Source organism: Choloepus didactylus, chromosome 3 (assembly GCF_015220235.1).
Source record: "Choloepus didactylus isolate mChoDid1 chromosome 3, mChoDid1.pri, whole genome shotgun sequence".
Taxonomy (NCBI): domain Eukaryota; kingdom Metazoa; phylum Chordata; class Mammalia; order Pilosa; family Megalonychidae; genus Choloepus; species Choloepus didactylus.
Window position 1 is genome coordinate 89,135,233 of NC_051309.1, and position 23,469 is coordinate 89,158,701.

A 23,469-nucleotide genomic window follows, 5' to 3' on the forward strand; every position below is an offset into this window, starting at 1 on the left:
AGGTAGCAGTCTCACCTAGAACATCAACCAGTTGTATTCCCCTATCCCATAATGTTGCCACCCCTTTTCAACATGAAGAAGTGAGAATGGTCATTGCCCAAATATCCCTGAAGATTGAGAAAATGATCAGATGAGGGGAAGGAGTTATAACAGAGAAGTTAGGATTTAACAAATGATTATGACTACTGAATCATTATATTGATATTTCTTTTTAGTTTCTAGCATATTCGAATAGGCAGAGGGAAACACCTGAAATTGTGGAACTGTAACCCATACTATATTTTGAAATTCATTCTATAACTATCTGTTAAACTGTATTTTGAACTTTGTCACTTTTCTGAATATATTTCACAATAATTTTTTTTTAAAAGAAATACTGGAAGAAGAAACCAAAAACAAATGAAATTTCCTACATTCAAGGGTCATGGTGTGGAAAGAATGAGGTAATGGAAATGAAGATCATACAGCAATTCTATACTTCGCTTCCTGAGGCACTGCCAAAGGGCCTTCCAGATGGTTGTACCCTTCTACATTCCCACCAACAGTGAATGAGTGTACCTACTTTTCCACATCCTCTTTGGCACTTGTAGTTTTCTGGTTTGTTTTTTGTTGTTATTGTTTTTTGTTTTTGTAATGGCCATTCTCTTTGTGGTTTTGATTTGTATTTCCCTAATAGCTGGTGAAGTTGAACATCTTTTCATATGCTTTTGAGCCATTTGTATTTCCTTTTTGGAAAAGTTTCTATCCATGTCTTTTGCCCATTTTAAAATTGGGTTGTTTGTTTTTTTGTTGTTGAATTGTAGTATCACTTTATATATTCTGGATATTAAACCCATATCTGATATGTGGTTTCCAAATATTGTCTCCCATTGTGTAGGCTGCATTTTTACTTTCCTGACAAAGTACTTTGTTGTACAAAAGTGTTCAATTTTGAGGGGATCCCATTTTCTATTTCTTCTTTCATTGCTTGCACTTTGGTTATAAGGTCTAGGAAACCATCTCCTATCATAAGATCCTCAAGATAGTTCCCTAAATTTTCTTCTAAATGTCTTATAGTCTTAACTCTAATGTTAAGGTCTTTCATCCATTTTGAGTTAATTTTTATACAAGGTGTGAGATAAGGAGTCCTCTTTCATTCATTTAGAAATGGATATCCAGTTCTCTGAGCACCATTTGTTGAACAGGCTGCTCTGTTTCAGCTGAGCGGACTTGACTGCCTTATCTAAGATCAATTGTCCATAGATGAGGGGTCCACCTCTGAATACACAATTTGATTCCCCTGATCAGTACATCTATATTTATGCCAGTACCATGCTTTTTTGTTCACTGTAGCTTTGTAATATGCTTTAAAGTCAGGTAATGTGAGACCTCCCACTTCATTTTTCTTTATCAAGACATTTTTAGCTGTTCATGACACCCTGTCCTTCCAAATAAATTTGATTATTGGTTTTTCTACTTTTGCAAAGTAAGTTGTTGGGATTAATTGGTATTGCCTTGAATGTATAAATCATTTTGGGTAGTATTGACATCTTAACTATTTTTAGTCTTCCAATCTACGAAAATTGTATGTCCTTCCATTTATTTAGGTCTTCCTTGATTTCTTTTAGCAACTTTTTGTAGTTTTCTATGTAAAGGTCTTTTATGTCCTTGGTTAGATTTATTCCTAAATATTCGATTCTTTTGGCTGCTATTGTAAATGGGATTTTTTCTCTTGATTTCCTCTTCAAATTGGTCCTTACTAGTGTGTAGAAATACTACTGATTTTTGTATGTTGATCTTGTATTTTGCCACTTTGCTATACTCCTTTATTAGCTTTGCTGTAGATTTTTCAGGATTTTCTGCATATAGGATCATGCCATCCATATGCAGTTAAAGTTTTACTTCTTCCTTTCCAATTGGGGCACCTTTTACTTTTTTCTTGCCTAATTTCTGTAGCTAGAACTTCCAGCGCAATGCTGAGTAACAATGGTGACAGTGGGCATCCTTGTCTTTTTCTTGATCTTAGAGGTAAAACTTTTAGTCCCTCCCCATTGAGTATAATGTTAGCTGCGGGTTTTTCATGTATTCCCTTTATCAACTTGAGAAAGTTTCCTTCTATACCTATCCTTTGAAGTGTTTTCTTCAAGAAGGGATGTTGAATTTTGTCAAATGCCTTTTTGCAATCAATCGAGATGATCATGTGGTTTTTCCCCTTTGATTTATTGATGTGGTGTATTACATTAATTGGTTTTCTTGTGTTGAAACATCCTTGCATACCTAGAATAAAACCCACTTGGTCATGGTGTATAATTAGTTTAATGTGTTGCTGGATTTGATTTGCAAGTATTTTTTTTTTTTTTAATCATCATTTTATTGAGATATATTCACATACCACGCAGTCATACAAAACAAATTGTACTTTCGATTGTTTACAGTACCATTACATAGTTGTACATTCATCACCTAAATCAATCCCTGACACCTTCATTAGCACACACACAAAAATAACAAGAATAATAATTAGAGTGAAAAAGAGCAATTGAAGTAAAAAAGAACACTGGGTACCTTTGTCTGTTTGTTTCCTTCCCCTACTTTTCTACACATCCATCCATAAACTAGACAAAGTGGAGTGTGGTCCTTATGGCATTCCCAATCCCATTGTCACCCCTCGTAAGCTACATTTTTATGCAACTGTCTTCGAGATTCATGGGTTCTGGGTTGTAGTTTAATAGTTTCAGGTATCCACCACCAGCTACCCCAATTCTTTAGAACCTAAAAAGGGTTGTCTAAAGTGTGCGTAAGAGTGCCCACCAGAGTGATCTCTCGGCTCGTTTTGGAATCTCTCTGCCACTGAAGCTTATTTCATTTCCTTTCACATCCCCCTTTTGGTCAAGAAGATGTTCTCCATCCCACGATGCCGGGTCTACATTCCTCTCCGGGAGTCATATTCCACGTTGCCAGGGAGATTCACTCCCCTGGGTGTCTGATCCCACGTAGGGGGGAGGGCAGTGATTTCACCTTTCAAGTTGGCTTAGCCAGAGAGAGAGGGCCACATCTGAGCAACAAAGAGGCATTCAGGAGGAGACTCTTAGGCACAAATATAGGGAGGCCTAGCCTCTCCTTTGCAGCAACCGTCTTCCCAAGGGTAAAACTTATGGTAGAGGGCTCAACCCATCAAACCACCAGTCCCCTATGTCTGTGGTCATGTTAGCAACCATGGAGGTGGGGTAGGCGAATACCCCTGCATTCTCCACAGGCTCCTCAAGGGGGCACTACATCTTTTTTTTTTTTTCCTTGTTTGTCTTTTTTCTTTTTTTTTTTTTTTTAACTTTCCCTTCTTTTTTAAATCAACTGTATGAAAAAAAAAGTTAAAAGAAAACAAACATACAATAAAAGAACATTTCAAAGAGACCATAACAAGGGAGTAAGAAAAAGACAACTAACCTAAGATAACTGCTTAACTTCCAACATGTTCCTACTTTACCCCAAGAAAGTTACATAATATAGCAACATTTCAGTGAACTTGTTCCTACTACATCCATCAGAAATTAACAGACCATAGTCATTTCTGGGCATCCCCAGAACGTTAAATAGCTTATCTGTTCTTCTTGGATTATTGTTCCCCCTTCCTTAATTGCTCTCTACTGCTAGTTCCCCTACATTCTACATTATAAACCATTTGTTTTACATTTTTCAAAGTTCACATTAGTGGTAGCATATAATATTTCTCTTTTTGTGCCTGGCTTATTTCGCTCAGCATTATGTCTTCAAGGTTCATCCATGTTGTCATATGTTTCACCAGATCGTTCCTTCTTACTGCCGCGTAGTATTCCATCGTGTGTATATACCACATTTTATTTATCCACTCATCTGTTGAAGGACATTTGGGTTGTTTCCATCTCTTGGCAATTGTGAATAATGCTGCTATGAACATTGGCGTGCAGATATCTGTTCGTGTCACTGCTTTCCGATCTTCCGGGTATATACCGAGAAGTGCAATCGCTGGATCGAATGGTAGCTCTATATCTAGTTTTCTAAGGAACTGCCAGACTGACTTCCAGAGTGGCTGAACCATTATACAGTCCCACCAACAATGAATAAGTGTTCCAATTTCTCCACATCCCCACCAGCATTTGTAGTTTCCTGTTTGTTTAATGGCAGCCACTCTAATCGGTGTTAGATGGTATCTCATTGTGGTCTTAATTTGCATCTCTCTAATAGCTAGTGAAGCTGAACATTTTTTCATGTGTTTCTTGGCCATTTGTATTTCCTCTTCAGAGAACTGTCTTTTCATATCTTTTGCCCATTTTATAATTGGGCTGTCTGTACTATTGTCATTGAGTTGTAGGATTTCTTTGTATATGCAAGATATCAGTCTTTTGTCAGATACATGGTTTCCAAAAATTTTTTCCCATTGAGTTGGCTGCCTCTTTACGTTTTTGAGAAATTCCTTTGAGGTGCAGAAACTTCTAAGCTTGAGGAGTTCCCATTTATCTATTTTCTCTTTTGTTGCTTGTGCTTTGGGTGTAAAGTCTAGGAAGTGGCCTCCTAATACAAGGTCTTGAAGATGTTTTCCTACATTATCTTCTAGAAGTTTTATGGTACTTTCTTTTATATTGAGATCTTTGGTCCATTTTGAGTTAATTTTTGTGTAGGGGGTGAGGTAGGGGTCCTCTTTCATTCTTTTGGATATGGATATCCAACTCTCCCAGCCCCATTTGTTGAAAAGACCATTATGGCTCAGTTCGGTGACTTTGGGGGCCTTATCAAAGATCAGTCGGCCATAGATCTGAGGGTCTATCTCTGAATTCTCAATTCGATTCCATTGATCTATATGTCTATCTTTGTGCCAGTACCATGCTGTTTTGGCAACTGTGGCTTTATAATAAGCTTCAAAGTCAGGGAGTGTAAGTCCTCCCACTTCGTTTTTCTTTTTTAGAGTGTCTTTAGCAATTCGAGGCATCTTCCCTTTCCAAATAAATTTGATAACTAGCTTTTCCAAGTCTGCAAAGTAGGTTGTTGGAAGTTTGATTGGGATTGCATTGAATCTGTAGATGAGTTTGGGTAGAATTGACATCTTAATGACATTTAGCCTTCCTATCCATGAACATGGAATATTTTTCCATCTTTTAAGGTCCCCTTCTATTTCTTTTAGTAGAGTTATGTAGTTTTCTTTGTATAGGTCTTTTACATCTTTGGTTAAGTTTATTCCTAGGTACTTGATTTTTTTAGTTGCTATTGAAAATGGTATCTTTTTCTTGAGTGTCACTTCCGTTTGTTCATTTCTAGCATATAGAAACATTACTGACTTATGTGCATTAATCTTGTATCCCGCTACTTTGCTAAATTTGTTTATTAGCTCTAGTAGGTGTATCGTCGATTTCTCAGGGTTTTCTAGATATAAGATCATATCATCTGCAAACAATGACAGTTTTACTTCTTCTTTTCCAATTTGGATGCCTTTTATTTCTTTGTCTTGCCGGATTGCCCTGGCTAGCACTTCCAGCACAATGTTGAATAACAGTGGTGACAGCGGGCATCCTTGTCTTGTTCCTGATCTTAGAGGGAAGGCTTTCAGTCTCTCACCATTGAGTACTATGCTGGCTGTGGGTTTTTCATATATGCTCTTTATCATGTTGAGGAAGTTTCCTTCAATTCCTACCTTTTGAAGTGTTTTTATCAAAAAGGGATGTTGGATTTTGTCAAATGCTTTTTCAGCATCTATTGCGATGATCAATTGATTTTTCCCTTTTGACTTGTTAATGTGTTGTAATACATTGATTGTTTTTCTTATGTTGAACCATCCTTGCATGCCTGGAATGAACCCCACTTGGTCATGGTGTATGATTTTTTTAATGTGTCTTTGGATTCGATTTGCAAGTATTTTGTTGAGGATTTTTGCATCTATATTCATTAGGGAGATTGGCCGGTAGTTTTCCTTTTTTGTAGCATCTTTGCCTGGTTTTGGTATTAGATTGATGTTAGCTTCATAAAATGAGTTAGGTAGTGTTCCATTTTTTTCAATGTTTTGAAAGAGTTTGAGTAAGATTGGTGTCAGTTCTTTCTGGAAAGTTTGGTAGAATTCCCCTGTGAAGCCATCTGGCCCTGGGCATTTATTTGTGGGAAGATTTTTGATGACTGATTGGATCTCTTTGCTTGTGATGGGTTGGTTGAGGTCTTCTATTTCTTCTCTGGTCAGTCTAGGTTGTTCATATGTTTCCAGGAAATTGTCCATTTCTTCTATGTTATCCAGTTTGTTGCCATACAGTTGTTCATAATATCCTCTTATAATTTTTTTAATTTCTTCAGGATCTGCAGTTATGTCACCTTTTTCATTCATTATTTTGTTTATATGGGTCTTCTCTCTTTTTGATTTTGTCAGTCTAGCTAGGGGCTTGTCAATCTTGTTGATCTTCTCAAAGAACCAACTTTTGGTGATATTTATCCTCTCTATTGTTTTTTTGTTCTCTATGTCATTTATTTCTGCTTTAATCCTTGTTATTTCTTTTCTTCTACTTGGTTTGGGATTGGTTTGCTGTTCATTTTCTAGCTTCTTCAGTTGATCCATTAGTTCTTTGATTTTGGCTCTTTCTTCCTTTTTAATATATGCGTTTAGTGCTATAAATTTCCCCCTTAGCACTGCTTTTGCTGCATCCCATAGGTTTTGGTATGTTGTGTTCTCATTTTCATTCGTCTCTATATATTTAGCAATTTCTCTTGCTATTTCTTCTTTAACCCACTGATTGTTTAGGAGTGTGTTGTTTAACCTCCAGGTATTTGTGAGTTTTCTAAGTCTCTGATGGTTATTGACTTCTAATTGTATTCCATTGTGGTCAGAGAATGTGCTTTGAATAATTTCAATCTTTTTAAATTTATTGAGGCTTGTTTTATGTCCCAGCATATGATCTATTCTGGAGAAAGTTCCGTGAGCACTAGAAAAGTATGTGTATCCTGGTGATTTGGGATGTAATGTCCTGTGGATGTCTGTTAAATCTAATTCATTTATCAGATTGTTTAGGTTTTCAATTTCCTTATTGGTCTTCTGTCTGGTTGATCTATCTATAGGAGAGAGTGATGTGTTGAAGTCTCCCACAATTATTGTGGAAACATCAATTGCTTCCTTTAGTTTTGCCAGTGTTTCTCTCATGTATTTTGTGGCACCTTGATTGGGTGCATAGACATTTACGATTGTTATTTCTTCTTGCTGAATTGCCCCTTTTATTAGTATGTAGTGGCCTTCTTTGTCTCTCAAAACATCCCTGCATTTGAAGTCTATTTTATCTGAGATTAATATTGCTACACCTGCTTTCTTTTGGCTGTAGCTTGCATGAAATATTTTTTTCCATCCTTTCACTTTCAGTTTCTTTGTGTCCCTGTGTCTAAGATGAGTCTCTTGTATGCAACATATTGATGGTTCATTTTTTTTGATCCATTCTGCGAATCTATATCTTTTAATTGGGGAGTTTAATCCATTTACATTCAACGTTAAAACCGTGAAGGCATTTCTTGATCGGCCATCTTATCCTTTGGTTTATGTTTGCCATATTTTTCCCTCTCTCTATTAATATCCTTTATTGTACCCATACCGAATCTCTTTAGTACTGAACCTTTCTCCAAGTCTCTCTGTCCTGTCTTTGTTTCTCTGTCTGTAGGGCTCCCTTTAGTATCTCCAGTAGGGCAGGTCTCTTGTTAGCAAATTCTCTCAGCATTTCTTTGTCTGTGAAAAATTTAAGCTCTCCCTCAAATTTGAAGGAGAGCTTTGCTGGATAAAGTATTCTTGGCTGGAAATTCCTCTCACTCAGAATTTTAAATATATCGTGCCACTGCCTTCTTGCCTCCATGGTGGCTGCTGAGTAGTCACTACTTAGTCTTATGCTGTTTCCTTTGTATGTGGTGAATTGCTTTTCTCTTGCTGCTTTCAGAACTTGCTCCTTCTCTTCTATGTTTGACAGTGTGATCAGTATATGTCTCGGAGTGGGTTTTTTTGGATTTATTCTATTTGGAGTTCGCTGAGCATTTATGATTTGTGTATTTATGTTGTTTAGAAGATTTGGGAAGTTTTCCCCAACAATTTCTTTGAATACTCTTCCTAGACCTTTACCCTTTTCTTCCCCTTCTGGGACACCAATGAGTCTTATATTTGGACGTTTCATATTATCTATCATATCCCTGAGGTCCATTTCGAGTTTTTCAATTTTTTTCCCCATTCTTTCTTTTATGCTTTCATTTTCCATTCTGTCATCTTCCAGGTCACTGATTCGTTGTTCAACTTCCTCTAGTCTTGTACTATGAGTGTCCAGAATCTTTTTAATTTGGTCAACAGTTTCTTTAATTTCCATAAGATCATCCATTTTTTTTATTTAGTCTTGCAATGTCTTCTTTATGCTCTTCTAGGGTCTTCTTGATTTCCTTCATATCCCGTACTATGGTCTCATTGTTCATCTTTAGTTCTTTGAGTAGCTGCTCTAGGTGCTGTGTCTCTTCTGGTCTTTTGATTTGGGTGCTTGGGCTTGGGTTATCCATATCGTCTGGTTTTTTCATATGCTTTATAATTTTCTGTTGTTTTTGGCCTCGTGGCATTTGCTGAACTTGATAGGGTTCTTTTAGGGTTTGTAGACGTACTGAAGTCCTTATCTCTAATTTATCAGATCTACAGCTTCGTGGAGTACACTTTCTCTAACTAACCAGCAGGTGGCGTCCACGAGCCACCTGTTCTCCACAAGCCAGTTCTCCCCTGCTTAGCCTTTTTGGTGAGTGGGGGAGTGAGTCTTGTGGGGCCCAATTGGTGTACCAAGCTTGCGTGTGTAGTTGGTGTTGCCTGCCCTGTATGTGGGGCGTGTTTCTGGGCAGTCGGGGAGAGGGGGTGGCCCTAACAATCAAATCTCCCTGATGATCCTAGAGTTTTAAAGCTGCTGCAATAGTCTAATCCTTCAGTTCAGTCCTGCCACAGTTTGTCTCTGCCACTGACCCACAAGTCTTTGGTATTGGCGTATGGCTCCTGAGACTTGCAAGTGGGCCCCTCTTCCAGGCTGTGCACCCCGGGTCCTCTGTTGAGGGATGACTGTGCTATGTCACAGGTGAGTGCTGTCCCCCCAGGGCAGTTCTGGGCTGCTGGGCTGTGTAGGGAGGCTCCCAGTCTGCTCAAATGATGGCTGAATGGGGCTTTGTTAATTCACACTGCTCCACCTTCCCAGCTCTGGGACATTCAGCTGAGGTTGCAGGGAAGGCTAATGTCCACGCCCAGTTTTGTGGTGTGTGCCTGTTATTTGAAGCACTTCCGTCACACTGGGTTGTCTGGGGCAGCTCTGGGCTATGGGGCTGGCGATGGGCAGGAGTGTTTCCTGTCCACCAGGATGGTGGCTGTGAGCGGACACCCCCCTTTTCTTGGGAAGTTGTGTTGTTTAGTGAATTTTCTCAGCCACTGGATTATTGCCTTTTGTCTCAGAGCTCTCTTAGTTCTGCTCTTGACTTGACGTGCCCAAATTGCCATTCTTTGAGGCTTTCTGTATTGGGCTTCTTAGAGTAATTGTTTTAGAAAAAGAAAAAAGGATTTAAAAAAAAAAAAAAAAAAACGGCCCTCCTCAGAGATCTAATGGGTTATTGAAATGCTAATAGACGAAGCAACCAGGGTCATTAAGGAAAGGTCCACAGGGCAGAGAGATCAGCTTTTCTTCGGGATTTGCATATGCGCCTCAGGGCCTGAGCTCGGGCTTGAGCTCTGCCCTTCCCCCTTCTATGTTCACCAGAACTCCAAAAATCTTCCGCTTTTATTTTGGAGTTTTTCGTGTTGTTTTTTTTCTATGCCTGTCTCCTCTCTGCTGGGCTGGCTGCTCTCAGAGTCTCTGGTGTCTGGTCTCAGTCTATCTATGGTTGGAGTTTGAATCAGTAGAATGAGTTTCCGATAAGAGCAGCCACTGCACTTCTCCCTTCTCCTTCCCGGAGCTGACAGCCCCTCCTCCCACGGGACTGAGCCTGGCAGGGAGGGGCGCGGGTCCCCTGGCCGCAAAAACTTACAGATTTCGCTGATCTCAGCAGTTCCACGTTTTCATGAGTGTTGTATGAAGTATGCCCAAAGACAGATTGCTCTGTGGTGTCCAGTCCACGCAGTTCCTGGCTTTCTACCTACTTTCCTAGAGGAGTAACTAAAACTTACAGCTCACCAGTCTGCCATCTTGCCCCGCCTCCTCTGCAAGTATTTTGTTAAAGATTTTTGCATTTATATTCATTAAAGAGATTGGTCTGTAACTTTTTCTTGTCATATCTTTGTCTGGCTTTGGTATTAGGGTGATGTTGGCTTCATAGAATGAGTTAGGTAGCTTTCCCTCTTCTTCAATATTTTAAAAGAATTTGAGTGGAATTGGTATTAATTCTTTCTTGAATGATTGGTAAAATTCATACGTGAAGCCATCTGGTCCTGGATTTTCCTTTTTGGGGAGTTTTTTGATGACTGTTTCAATCTCTTGTGATTGGTTTGTTGAAGTCTTCTATTCTTTTTTTAACATTGCATGATATTTTATTCAAAGCAATCCAGTTTACTTTTGAAACAAAACATATTTTAATGTATCCAAGTGAATATAAACATTGAAAGTTTAAAATGTAAATGAACTTTGTTTCTCATATTTGTTTTTCACACACAAGACACCATATTCAGAGGGAAAAAATACATGAAAAATAGCAAATTAAAAAGGAGCCCCACAAGTCCTTTCAAATATTAAATTTGAGAGGATCCAAGATGGTGGATTAGGACAGACAGAGCAGAATACTTCTCCATGAAGAACACTAGGTAAAGGACAGAAAGAGCTCCAGAATACTAGTTCCAGGGTTGTACTGGCTGGGCAAGGTCTGCTATGTCCACAGTGACTGTGCACTTGGTGAAACTGAGGGTCTGCAATCAGAAACTAGTGAGTGAAGCTGCTGGGGAAATGGCAGCCATGCTGTGGTGGGGAGAAAACGGGTCGGCGTTTGGAGGCAAGTTAGTTTAAAAACCTCCAAAGTGGCTGCAGATCCAGCAGCAAAAGCCACGCAGTCAAGTGCAGTGGGAAGTGCTTTCCACACCCTGGGCACCCACCTCAGTGTCTGGCATGGATGATAGCCATTCGCACACTCTCAGCTGATTGTCCTGGGGCTGGGAAGGCAGAGGTCTGCAGAAGTGGGAAGTTACCATGCCCTGTACAGCCGTCTTTTTTTTTTTTTTAAATTAAATTCAGTTTTATTGAAATACATTCACACACCATACAATCATCCATGGTATACAATCCACTGTCCACAGTATGATAACATAGTTATGCGTTCATCACCACAATCTATCTCTGAACATTTTCCTTACATCAGAAAGAACCAGGACAAGAATAAAAAATAAAAGTGAAAAAAGAACACCCAAATCATCCCCCCATCCCACCCCATTTGTCCTTTAGTTTTTATCCCCACTCCTCCACTCATCCATACACTAGATAAAGGGGGTGTGATCCACAAGGTCTTCACAATCACACTGTCACCCCTTGTAATCTACATTATTATATAATTGTCTTCAGGAGTCCAGACTGCTGGGTTGGAGTTTGGTAGTTTCAGGTATTTACTTCTACCTATTCCAATACATTAAAGCCTAAGAGGTGTTATCTATATAGTGCATAAGAATATCCACCAGAGTGACCTCTCGACTCCATTTGAAATCTCTCAGCCACTGAAACTATTTCGTCTCATTTTGCATCCCCCTTTTGGTCAAGAAGATACTCTCAGTCCCACGATGCCAGGTCCACATTCATCCCCGGGAGTCATATTCTGCATTGCCAGAGAGATTTACACCCCTGGGAGTCGGGTCCCATGTAGGGGGGAGGGCAGTGAGTTCACCTGTCGAGATGGCTCGGTTAGAGAGAGAGAGGGCCACATCTGAGCAACAAAGAGGTACTCAGGGGGAGACTCTTAGGCACCATTACATGCAAGTTTAGACTCTCCTTTGTGGTAATGAGCTTCATAAGGGCAAGTCCCATGCTCAAGGGCTCAGCACATCAAACCGCCAGTCCCAATGTTTGTGACAACATCAACACCAGTCCAGGTGAGGATGTCCAACACATCCACACCTTCCCCCAGATCCTCGGGGCTGGGGAGGGGGAGGCTGTAAATATATTTTTTATTATCTGCCCAAATTACTCTAGGATGTGTCACTATTTCACTCCAGCCTATACTAACCTACCGTATCTCACTTCCTATTCAAAGTTCCATGCAATTGTGGTGTTTGAACAAATCGACTGTAGGGTTCCTGTACAGCCATCTTTTCAGTGGGCTGGGAATGCCCCTGCATGGCGACATGGCCCAGAGCTACCCTTGGGGATTCCGCTCATCTGTGACATTGCGCAGTCTTCCCTCTGTGGAGGCCCGCAGAGTGTACAGCTTGGAGGTGGGTCCTGCACAGAAGTCCCAAGGGCCCTACACCAATCCCAGGGACTTGTGGGCTCACGGCAGAGAGAGACTGTGGGGAGTCTGAGCCAAAGGGTTGGATTCCTGCAACAGTTTTAAGTCTCCAGGAATGGCTGGGAGAGTTGAGTTTTAAAGCCACCTTCCCTCCCTAACTGCACAGGGCAGACTCCCCACCTTCAGGTCTGGCTGGCTGCACCAACTTCACATGCAAATTTGGTGCACCGATTGGACCCCCACAAGCTTTGGACACCCACTCACTGCATAGACGAAGTTGGGGAGAACTGGCTTGAGAGTAATAGGTGGCTCAGGGGCACCATCTGCTGGTAAGTTAGGGAAAGTGCACTCCACCAATCTGCTCCGAGGTCCTTCTGTTTGTGAGCTCCTTTATAGGACTCCAGTGATTAAATCAAGACTCACCCTGAATGGGCGTGGTCCATATCTCCATGGAAATAATCAACATTTCACCACAGCTCATTGAGTCACATCTCCATGGAAACACTCAAAGGATTCCAACCTAATCAACACTAATACATCTGCTCCCACAAGATTGCATTAAAGAACATGGCATTTTGGGGAACACAATACACCCAAACCAGCACAAGTATGTTGTTCATCCTCCATCTTTTTGTGAATTTTCCAACCTTCCACCTGTTACTGATTTCCAACTTCATTTCATTATGATCCAAGAAAGTATTTTGTATTATTTTGATCTTTTTAAATTATTGAGACCTGCTTTGTGACTCAACATGTGATCTATCCTGGAGAATGATGCATGAGTGCTTGAGAAAAATGTGTATCTTGTTGTTGGGTGCAATATTCTGTAAATATCTGTTAAGTCTATTTCATTTATGAAATTATTCAAAATCTCTGTTTCTTTGTTGATCCTCTGTCTAGGTGTTCCATCCATTGATGAGACAGGTGTATTGAAGTCTCCAACTATTATTGTAGAGGTTTCTACTTCTCCCTTCAGTGTTGTCAATGCTTGCTTCATGTATTTTGGGGCATTCTGGCTTGGTGCAGATATTTATGATTGTTATTTCTTCTTGATGAATTGTCCCTCTTATTAGTACATAGTGTCCTTCTTTGTCTCCTTTCATTGTTTTACACTTGAAGTCATTTGTCTGATATTAGTATAGCTACCCCTGCTCTTTTCTGGTTGTTGTTTGCATGAAATGTCTTTTTACAGCCTTTCACTTTCAACCTGTTTTTGTCCTTGTGTTTAAAGTGAGTCTCTTGTAGAGAGCATATAGATGGATCTTGTTTTTTTTTTTTTTTTTTAATCCATTCTGCTAATCTATGTGTTTTGATTGGGGGGGGGTTTAATCCATCAACAGTTAATGTTATTATTGCAAAGGCAGTACTTCTACCATTTTGTCTTTTGGGTTTTATATGTCATATCTTAATTTTTTCTTTTTATCCTATTAGTTACCTTTACCAATATTCTTCATTTCTACCCTTTTCTCCAAACCTCTCTCACCTGTCTATTCCTATTTGCCTGTAGCATTCCCTTTAGTATTTCTTGTAGAGCAGATCTGTTGTTCATGAACTCTCTTGGTGTCTGTTTATCTGTAAATATTTTAAACAGTCCCTCATTTTTGAAGGAAGTGTTTCCAAATTCAGAAATTTTTCTGAATTCTTGATTGGCAGTTTTTCTGTTTCAGTATCTTAAATATATCATACTACTGCCTTCTCACCTCCATGGTTTCTGCTAAGAGATCTGCACTTGGTCTTATTGAGCTTCCCATGTATGTGATGGATTGCTTTTCTCTTGCTGCTTTCATAATTCTCTCTTTGTTTTTGATATTTGAAAATCTGATTAGTAAATGTCTTGGAGTAAGTATTTGGATCTATTCTGTTTTGCTTACATTGTGCTTCTTGGACTTGTAATTTTATGTCTTTCATAGTAGTTGTGAAATTTTGCCTGATTGTTTCCTCCATTATTCTTTCTGTCCCCTTTCCCTTCTCCTTCTGGGACACCTATAACATGTATATGCATGTGCTTTATGTTGTCATTCACTTCCCTGAGACACTGTTTATATTTTTCCTTTCTTTTCCCTATCTGTTCTTTGGTGTGTAGGATTTCAGATGTCCTGTCTTCTAGTTCACTGATTCTTTCTTCTGCCTCTTCAAAGCTGCTCTTGTATCTCTCCATTGTGTTTTTCATTTTTTCTATTGTGCCTTTCATTTCCACAAATTCTGTCATTTGTTTTTTCAAGTGTATGAGTTCTTCATGTTCCCCCAGTATCTTCTTTATATCCTTCATCTCCTTTGCCACATTTTCCTTCAGCTTGTTGATTTGAATTAGAAGATTTGTTTGAAGATCTTTAATTGGTTGTTTCAACTCCTGTATCTCAGTTGAAGTGTTAATTTGTTCCTTTGGCTGGTCCATATCCTTTTGATGACTGATTGAATCTCTTTGCTTGTGATTGGTTTCTTGAGATCTTGCATGTCTTCTCTGGTCAGCCTAGGTTGTTCATGTATATGCAGGAAATTATCCATTTCCTCTAAGTTATCTAGTTTGTTGGCATACAGTTGTTCATAGCATCCTCTTATGAGTTTTTAAATTTCTTTGGGATCTGCAGTAATGTCCCTCCTCTCATTTATTGTTTTGTTATTTGGGTCTTCTCTCTTTTTCACTTTGTCAGTCTAGCTAAGGGTTTGTCAATCTTGTTGATCTTCTCCAAGAACCAACTTTTGGTTTCATTTATTCTCTATTTTTTTTTTTTTTGTTCAGTGTATCATTTATTTCTGCTTTAATCCTTGCTGTTTGTTCTACTTGCTTTAGGGTTAATTTGCTGAGCATTTTCTAGCTTCTTCAGTTGTTCCATTAGTTCTTTGATTTTTGCTCTTTCTTCCTTTTTAATGTATGCATTTAGAGCTATAAGTTTCCCCTCTATTCCACCTTTGCTGCATTCCATAAGTTTTGATATGTTGTGTTCTTGTTTTCATCATCTCTAGATATTTAGCAATTTCTCTTTCAATTTCTTCTTTGATCCATGGATTGTTTAGGAGTGTGTTGTTTAACCTCCAGATATTTATGTATGTTCTAGATCTTTGATGGTATTGACTTCTAGTTGTATTCCATTGTGATCAGAGAATGTGCTTTGAACAATTTCAATCTTTTTAAATTTATCAAGGCTTGTTTTATGCCCCAGCATATCATCTATCCTGAAGAAAGTTCTATGAGCACTAGAGAAGAATGTGTATCCCAGTAATTTGGGATGTAGTGCTCTAAATATGTCTGTTAAGTCTAATTTGCTTATCACATTGTTTAGGTTTTCAGTTTCCTTATTGGTCCTCTGTCTGGTTGATCTATCAATAGGAAAGAGTGATGTATTGAAGTCTCACACAATCATTGTGGAAACATCTACTGCTTCCTTCAGTTTTGCCAATGTTTGTCTCATGTACTTTGGAGCACAATGATTGGGTGCATAAACATTTATGATTGTTAGTTGTTCTTGGTGAATTTTTCCTTTTATTTATTATATAATGTCCTTCTTTGTCACTTATGACATCCTTGCATTTAAAGTCTATTTTATCTGAAATTAGTATTGCTACCCCAGCTTTCTTTCAGCTGTAGCTTGCGTGGAATATTTTTTCCATGCTTTCACTTTCAATTTCTTTGTGTTGCTGGGTCCAAGATTAGTCTCTTGTAAACAACATATTGATGGTTCATATTATTAAATCCATTCTGCCAATCTATATCTTTTAATTGGGGAGTTTAATCCATTCACATTCTATGTTATCATTGTGAAGGCAGTTCTTGAATCAGCCATCTTATCCTTTGGTTTTTATTTGTCAGATTTATTTTTCCCCTCTCTCTTATTTCCTTTAAGGTACCCTTATTAAAACTCTCCAGTTCTGTGCTTTTTTCCAGATCTCTGTGTCCTTTCTTTTTTTTCTCAGCTGGTAGAGTTCCCTTTATTATTTCTTGTAGGGAAGATCTCTTGTTAACAAATTCTCTCAGCATTTGTTTTTCATAGAAAATTTTGAGCTCTCCCTCAATTTTGAAGGACAGCTTTTCTGGAAAAAGAATTCCTGGCTGGCAATTTTTCTCTTTTGGAATTTTAAATATGTCATACCAGTACCTTCTTGCCTCCATGGTGCCTACTGAGTAGTCAGTATTTATTCTTATGTTTATCTTGTATGTTGTGAATTGCTTCTCTCTTGCTGCTTTCAGAACTTTCTCTTTCTCTTCAGTATTTGACAATCTGATCAGAATATTTTTTGGATTGGGTTTATTTGGATTTGTTCTATTTGGAGTTCTTTGGGCACCTTTGATTTGCATATTAATGTCATTTAGAAGGGTTGGGAAGTTCATCCGAACAGTGTTGTCGAATACTCTTTGTTCTAGTTTGCTAATGCTGTCAGAATGCAAAACAGCATACATGGATTGACTTTTATAAAGGGGGTTTATTTGGTTACAAAGTTACAGTCTTAAGGCCATAAAGTGCCCAAGGTAAGTCATCAAGAATCGGGTATCTTCACTGGAGGATGACCAGTGGTGCCCAGAAAACCTCTGTTAGCTGGGAAGGCATGTGGCTGGCATCTGCTCCAAAGTTCTGGTTTCAAAATGGCTTTCTCCCAGGATGTTCCTCTCTAGGTTGCAATTCCTCAAAAATGTCACTCTTAGCTGCTCTTGGGGTGTTTGTCCTCTCTTAGCTTCTCTGGAGCAAAAGTCTGCTTTCAACGGCCATCTTCAAACTGTTGCTCATCTGCAGCTATTCTCTCAGCTCCTGCGCATTCTTCAAAGTGTCCCTCTTGGCTGTACCAGCTTGCTCCTTCTGTCTGATCTTATGTTGTGCACCAGTAATTTAATTCAGACCCACCCTGAATGGGTGGGCTAACACCTCCATGGAAATTATTCAATCAGAGTCATCACCCACAGTTGGGTGGGGCTATCTCCATGGAAAGACTCAAAGAATTACAATCTAATTAACACTGATAGGTCTGCCCACACAAGATTACATCAAAGATAATTGGCATTTGGTGGGACATAATACATTCAAACTGGCACACTCTTCCTACCCCTTTACCCTTCTCTTTCCCTTCTGGAGCACCAATGATTCTTATGTTTGTGCGCTTCATGTTGTCCCTCATTTCCCTGAGATCCATTTCAAACTTTTTCAATTTTTTTCACCCTTCATTCTTTTATGCTTTCATTTTCCATCACCCTATCCTTGAATTCACTAATTTGTTCATCTACCTCTTCAAATATGGTGTTATGTGTCTCAAGAATCTTTTTAATTTGATCAACAGTATCTTTTATTTACATAAGATTCTTTGTTTTTCTAATTTACTCTTGCAAATTCTTCTTTATGCTCTTCTAGGGTCTTCTTCAAGTCCTTTATATCCTGAACCATGATATTGATGATTGTGTGTACTTCTTTGATTAATTGCTCCAAGTTCTGTGTCTTCTCTGGCTTTTTAATTTGGACATTTGGGTAGTCCATATCTTCTGGTTTCTTCATATGCTTTAAAATTTTCTGTTGTTTTTGGCTTCTTGGCATTTGCTTATCTTGACAGGGTTCTTTTAGGATATGCAGACTTATTTGATCATTTATCTATAATTTGACAGACCTACAACTTGGTGGAGTGTACTTTCCCTGACCTACCAACAGATGGCACTCCTGAGCCACCTGTTACCCTGAAGCAAATTCTCCCCAACTTCATCTGTGCACTGAGTGGGGGTCCAAACCTTGTGGAGGTCCAATCAGTGCACCAATTTTCCATGTTCACTGTGGACCGCCAGCCCTGTGGGTGCAGTTTGGCAGGGAGTCCACACCAGGACATAGTGGTCCTGGCTGTTCCCAGGGCTGCAGATGGAGTACTCAGGGGCTGCAGACATGTGTGTCTCACCTTCCAGCTCAAATACCCCACAATCCCTTGCTGCCAGGCACCTACGGGTCCCTGGGATTAGGGGAGGGCTCCTGGCACTTCCGTGGCTGCACCCCTGCCTATAGATTATACACACCATGGGATTCCATAGAGTTAGAATGGACACGATCACAAGCCCACTGAATCCCAAATTCCCTCAAGAAGCTCTCGGCCAGGGGGCTGTAAAGGGTTGTCTCCCAGCCAGCTGCAAAGATGGCTGCATGGGACATGGAAACCTGCCCCCTTCCATGCTCATCTGCCTGTTCCAACAGCCAGTCTCTGCACGAGGCTCTTGGCCGCACGTCTGTGAAGGGTTATCACCCACGCAAGGTATGCAGAGGGTGCCCAGGGCATGGAAAGCTACTGCCCTCCATGTTGTCAGCCAGTCCCAGCCACCCATTTCCTGGTGGCTTTCCGGGCCAAACACTCACCTGTCTCTAAATGCAGCCTCTCAGTTTCTTCAAGCTCACTCCCACCATGGGTGCAGAAAGAAGTCCCTGCCCAGATGGTTAAACCCTGGAACTGCTGTTCTGGAGCACTTTCTGTCCTTTATCCAGCATTTTTCACAGAGGAGAATTTCGCTCTGTTTCTCCTAATCTGCCATCTTGGATCCCCCCTCCTTATCTTTTATTTTTAACTATTTTTTAAAAGTGCACTGAGTTTGGGTTAAAAACAAACCACCCAAATGGATCTCAGCATAGATTGTAAGCCAAGAGGAGGTGCATTCAGCTCTTCTAAGACAGTAACCCCTGGAAGCTCAGGTGCCAGTGCACCTGATATCCCTTCTCAGTACTAAACAGTGAGTTAATTTTCCTTTTCTACAATAAAAAGTGTTGGCAGCTTCTGGCACTCTACACCCTGGAGTAGCACAGTTTGTTCCATGAGAGTAGAGTGGAAGGAGAGGAGGAGGAAGTAATAGAGAGAGGAGAGAGAAGGAGGAGGACATGTTCTCGGTTCACTTCTGGTTTCAGACCTTATTGGACTTTGTAAAGCCCGCCCCCATGGTGGCACAGTCTGCCCCCATGGTGGCCCCCCTTAGTAAGGGAGAAGATAAGTATTGCAAAATACTTATCTGTGGAGATCTGTTTCTGTACTTAGATCCTCATCCATTTTAAGCTCATGCTGGAAATTTTTATCTGGAGAAAATACAACAGCCCATTGAGAGGCCCCTGTGGTGGCCTGAATGTACCAGCTTTTGTGGCACAGAGAAGACAATCCCAGTTTATCTGTGATTTCAGCAGAATTCATGGCACTGGGAACATCCTGCTTGTTAGCGAGCACTAGTAAGACAGCATCCTTGAGCTCATCTTCTGCCAACGTCCCCATAAGCTCTTTGCAGGCCTTGTTCACACACTTTTGGTCATTGCTATTAACCCCAAAATCAGACCTTGTATATCCTGTAAGCAGTGGCACCACAGAGATTGGATATTATCTTGGCCACCCACATTGCATGCGGTGAACTTGATGATTTTGTACTCTTCAGTTTCCATATTAAAATATATAGTGGGAATAATGGTTACAATTTCACCAAGTTTCTGTTTGAACAAAAGAGCAGTCTTTCCTGGAGTGTTCAGGCCAACCATGAGAATGAGCATTTCTCTTTTTTTGCCAAAAAAAGCCCTTGAAGAGGTTAGCAGAAATATCCCTCCATGCTTGTAGACTGGTGTAATCAATGCTGGCCAGAGGAACCCCTCAGTGGCCGTGGCAGCTGCTGCTGCTCGGAGCCAGGCATTGATTTTGTTCCCACTTCCCCTTTTGGTTTGGATCCCATTGCTTAAGCTCTGATACAGTCCATGACTTACCTCCTTTTTTCTGATTCATTTACTTCACTCTGACATCCTTCTTTTATCCCTTCTCCAAAATCTCTCACTTTGACTCAAAACCCACTTAACAGATCTGAAGCAGGATATATGGCATATGTTTATGTGTGTGTGTTTTTTTTTTCTCCTTGCACTGCATTTCTTCAACAGGGCATGTGGACTTAACATACTGTGCCAAAAAAGAAAAAAAAAAAAAGAAAAAAAGAAAGCTGATATGGCAGTTTTAAAACATGTTTGCCAAATTCTTTGATACACTTTCCATCTATGGGTGATGTCTGTGTCCCCCCTCCTTGAATCTGGGTTTTGTAATTTCCTGGTCATAGAATATGGCAGCAGTGACTCTGCACCTCTTTCTGGACCAGGCCTGAAGAAACTGGCAACTTTTACTTCCTGTCTTCTGAGATACTGGACCATATGATTTACAGCTTCCTTAGTAAGGGAGAGGATAAGTATTGCAAAACTGGTATCTGTGGAGATCTGTTTCTGTAGTTAGATCCTTATCCATTTTGAGCTCATGCTGGAAATTTATTCTGGAGAAAATACAGCAGCCCATTGAGAGGCCCGTATGGAGAAGAACTGAGGTTCCTAGCTGCAGGCCCAACTGAACTCCCAATTAACAGTCAGCTCCAAATTGCCAGCCATCTTGAAGGATGCTCCCTGTTGAGCTACTGCAGCTGACACTGGTTGGAATAGATGTGCTGTCCCCTCTGAGCTCTGCCTAATGGCAGATTTGTGAGCAAAATAGATGATTGCTGGCTTAAGCCATTACGTTTTAGAGTAGTTTGTTTCCAGAAATAGATAACTGATAGAGCTGAGGGTAAACAACATACTTTACATAGATTTAAAAAAAGTCATTACAAAAGAGGGGAATTTGGTACTTGAGCAAAGATCCTCTGCTAACTCCAGTTCCCTATGAATAACAGCCTTAAGAAACACATGAAAACTGCAAGCATGAAAAAATTCATCCCTTACAATTACCTGTTCATTTCTAAGGAAAACATGATACATTCTCTTCCTGCTGTTTCTAATCTGTGATCTGTATTTACCAAAAGCATTTTTATACTATTGCAAATAAAATTCCTACTCTGGATTTGAGGAAAATATGGCTAGTGGTTGCTATATCCACATGTTATTTTGTATTGTGCTTTAATTTCTTGTCTTGTTTCCTCCAATGTGTGTTTGTACTCCTACGTTTAGCATCCGCTTATGTTGCTAAAATGTGTTTGACCAGAGATTGTTAAATGATGAATGAATAAAAGTAAATGTTGTAAATGGATGTTATATTCATCAGCAATTCATTTAGTCCTCTGGTTTCTAATGTACTGCCTCCCCTCCACCAGAAAATATATAGTACTTGATTTGGTGGTGCACATGGATCAGGAGAAGATTGAAACAAAAAGCTGTGAGTTAGAAAGTAAATTAGTGGTTGCCAGGGGTTTGGGGTAGGGGGAGAATGGGAAGTGACTAGTGATGGGTGCAGGATATCTAAAAAGAAAGTGTTCTAGAATTAGTGGTGATGGTTGCCTGATTTCATGAATATACTAAAAATGACAGAATTGTACACCTAAAAATGGTGAATTTTATGGTATGTGAACTATAGCTCAATTTTTAAAAAGCTGTGAGTTAAAAACACTTTACTTTTCATTATTAAAAAATTAATAATTAGAGTCAAATGCTGTATTACAATGCACATCTCTAACCAGCATTTGGAATAACCAGAGCTATCATTTCTTTGAACAAAGAGCCAGTATTTTGTGAAATTGTCAATTAATATTCTTCCAACCAGAAAATTGGCCATTGAAGAGCAGCTATATAAATATTTTCCTAGAAAAGTTAAACATTTCCAGATGCTAATGAGGGCAAAACATTTATATTCTTGGACAGGCTTTTATCAGGTCATGCGCAAATTAATCTTAATTCCCTTTGCCTGTACTCTAAGTCCATTGCTATAAACATTCCTAGAAATTGTGGCATTTCTCCAGATGAAGTAATAGCCTGTCCTTAAAAGATTGTGATGCCAAAGATCAGTTTGGTTTATGATCCCTTTTTAGTTAAAGCTTAGAAACAAAATACAAATAATCAAATTGAGGCTTTGGGAATGGAAGACTGAAAATCTCTGTATCCTCCAAATTTTGAAGCCCATTCTTTTACAGTAAGCACAGTGCAGAAAAGTAAACATGCTCACATAGTTTTACCTCAAACCAAACTTCTCTCAGGGGAAATTAATAAAGACCATACGATTTACAGCATTATCAGTAAAGCGGAAGATTAGTTTTGTAAAACTAGTATCTGTAGAAATCTGTTTCTGTAGTTAGCTCCTTATCTGTTTCAAACTCATGCTGGCAATTTATATCTGGAGAAAAAACATTCCCAGATGATTGCAACTGAGACTCCGGCTTTAAGATAATGAGTAAGGGCCATGGAGGAGGTTGTGATATTTGTTTCCCTGGGTAAACTGTGTGTTTATTGTGGGGCTCCTAACTACAGATTAAATTCCTAACCTTTTGAACTAGATGGAAGACTTTCCATTTCTTGGGGGAATCAGGAACACTGCCTCCATACTCAGTAGCTATGGAGTTGTGGGTAGGCCTAGCTTTTATTCGTCCAATTTGGGAGCTCTCATTAGGGAAAGACCATGTACAGGCTGCAGGTAACAGAAATTCTCTTAAAATTCTGACTCCTTTTCCCAACAAAACAAAGTAAATAAGAAACGAGAGAGAGCCTGAGGGCAGGGATATAAATAGCTCTTAGAAATAACCAGAACGGGGACTTGAACAGGGTTGGGACTCCTGTTCTGTTTCCCATCTTTACTCTTCTTTTTTATTGCAGATGAGCTTTTTCTGAAATAGGGAGAAATCATATGGCTCTGGGTAGACAAAATTAAATAAAATGACAGAATTCCTCTCTAAACTAAAGCAAAAACTGCAAAGCCTGTGATAGCATGGGCTTGCCCGGCACTTGGGAGAAGGATGTTGAAGGCATAATTGCCCTAGTGTGTCTCTTGGTCTCTTGGTCTCAGTAGGAACCTGGTGTTTCAGCTGTGTGTTTCTGACTTCACTGGCATTGTGCTGCTCTCCCAGATGATGTAATACTGTTGGACTTAGCTCTGTTATTGGGTCCACGGACCCTCAAGAGATCTTGAACCTCCTCCGCAATTTCAAGGAGGCCTCCTGATTCTTCTTAATTTCCCTTCATTGTGACCAGGAAAGAAAACCAGGGATTATATGAGAAACTTTAGCTATAGTGGAAGCTTTCAGAGGCTTTAGAATATTTTCTAGTGCAAATCTGCCAATTCTTGACCAACAACAACAAAAAGAATATAAAATTACAATAGTGAAAGACCAAGCCTTGAGGGTTCCCTAGGAAAACTAATAATTTG

General features: G+C 39.6%; 1 pseudogene; it reads right to left on the reverse strand.

The window, feature by feature from the left end:
- Positions 1 to 19,338: 19,338 nt before the first annotated feature.
- LOC119530335 lies at positions 19,339 to 22,895 on the reverse strand (annotated as a pseudogene).
- Between the last annotated feature and the right edge of the window lie 574 nt (positions 22,896 to 23,469).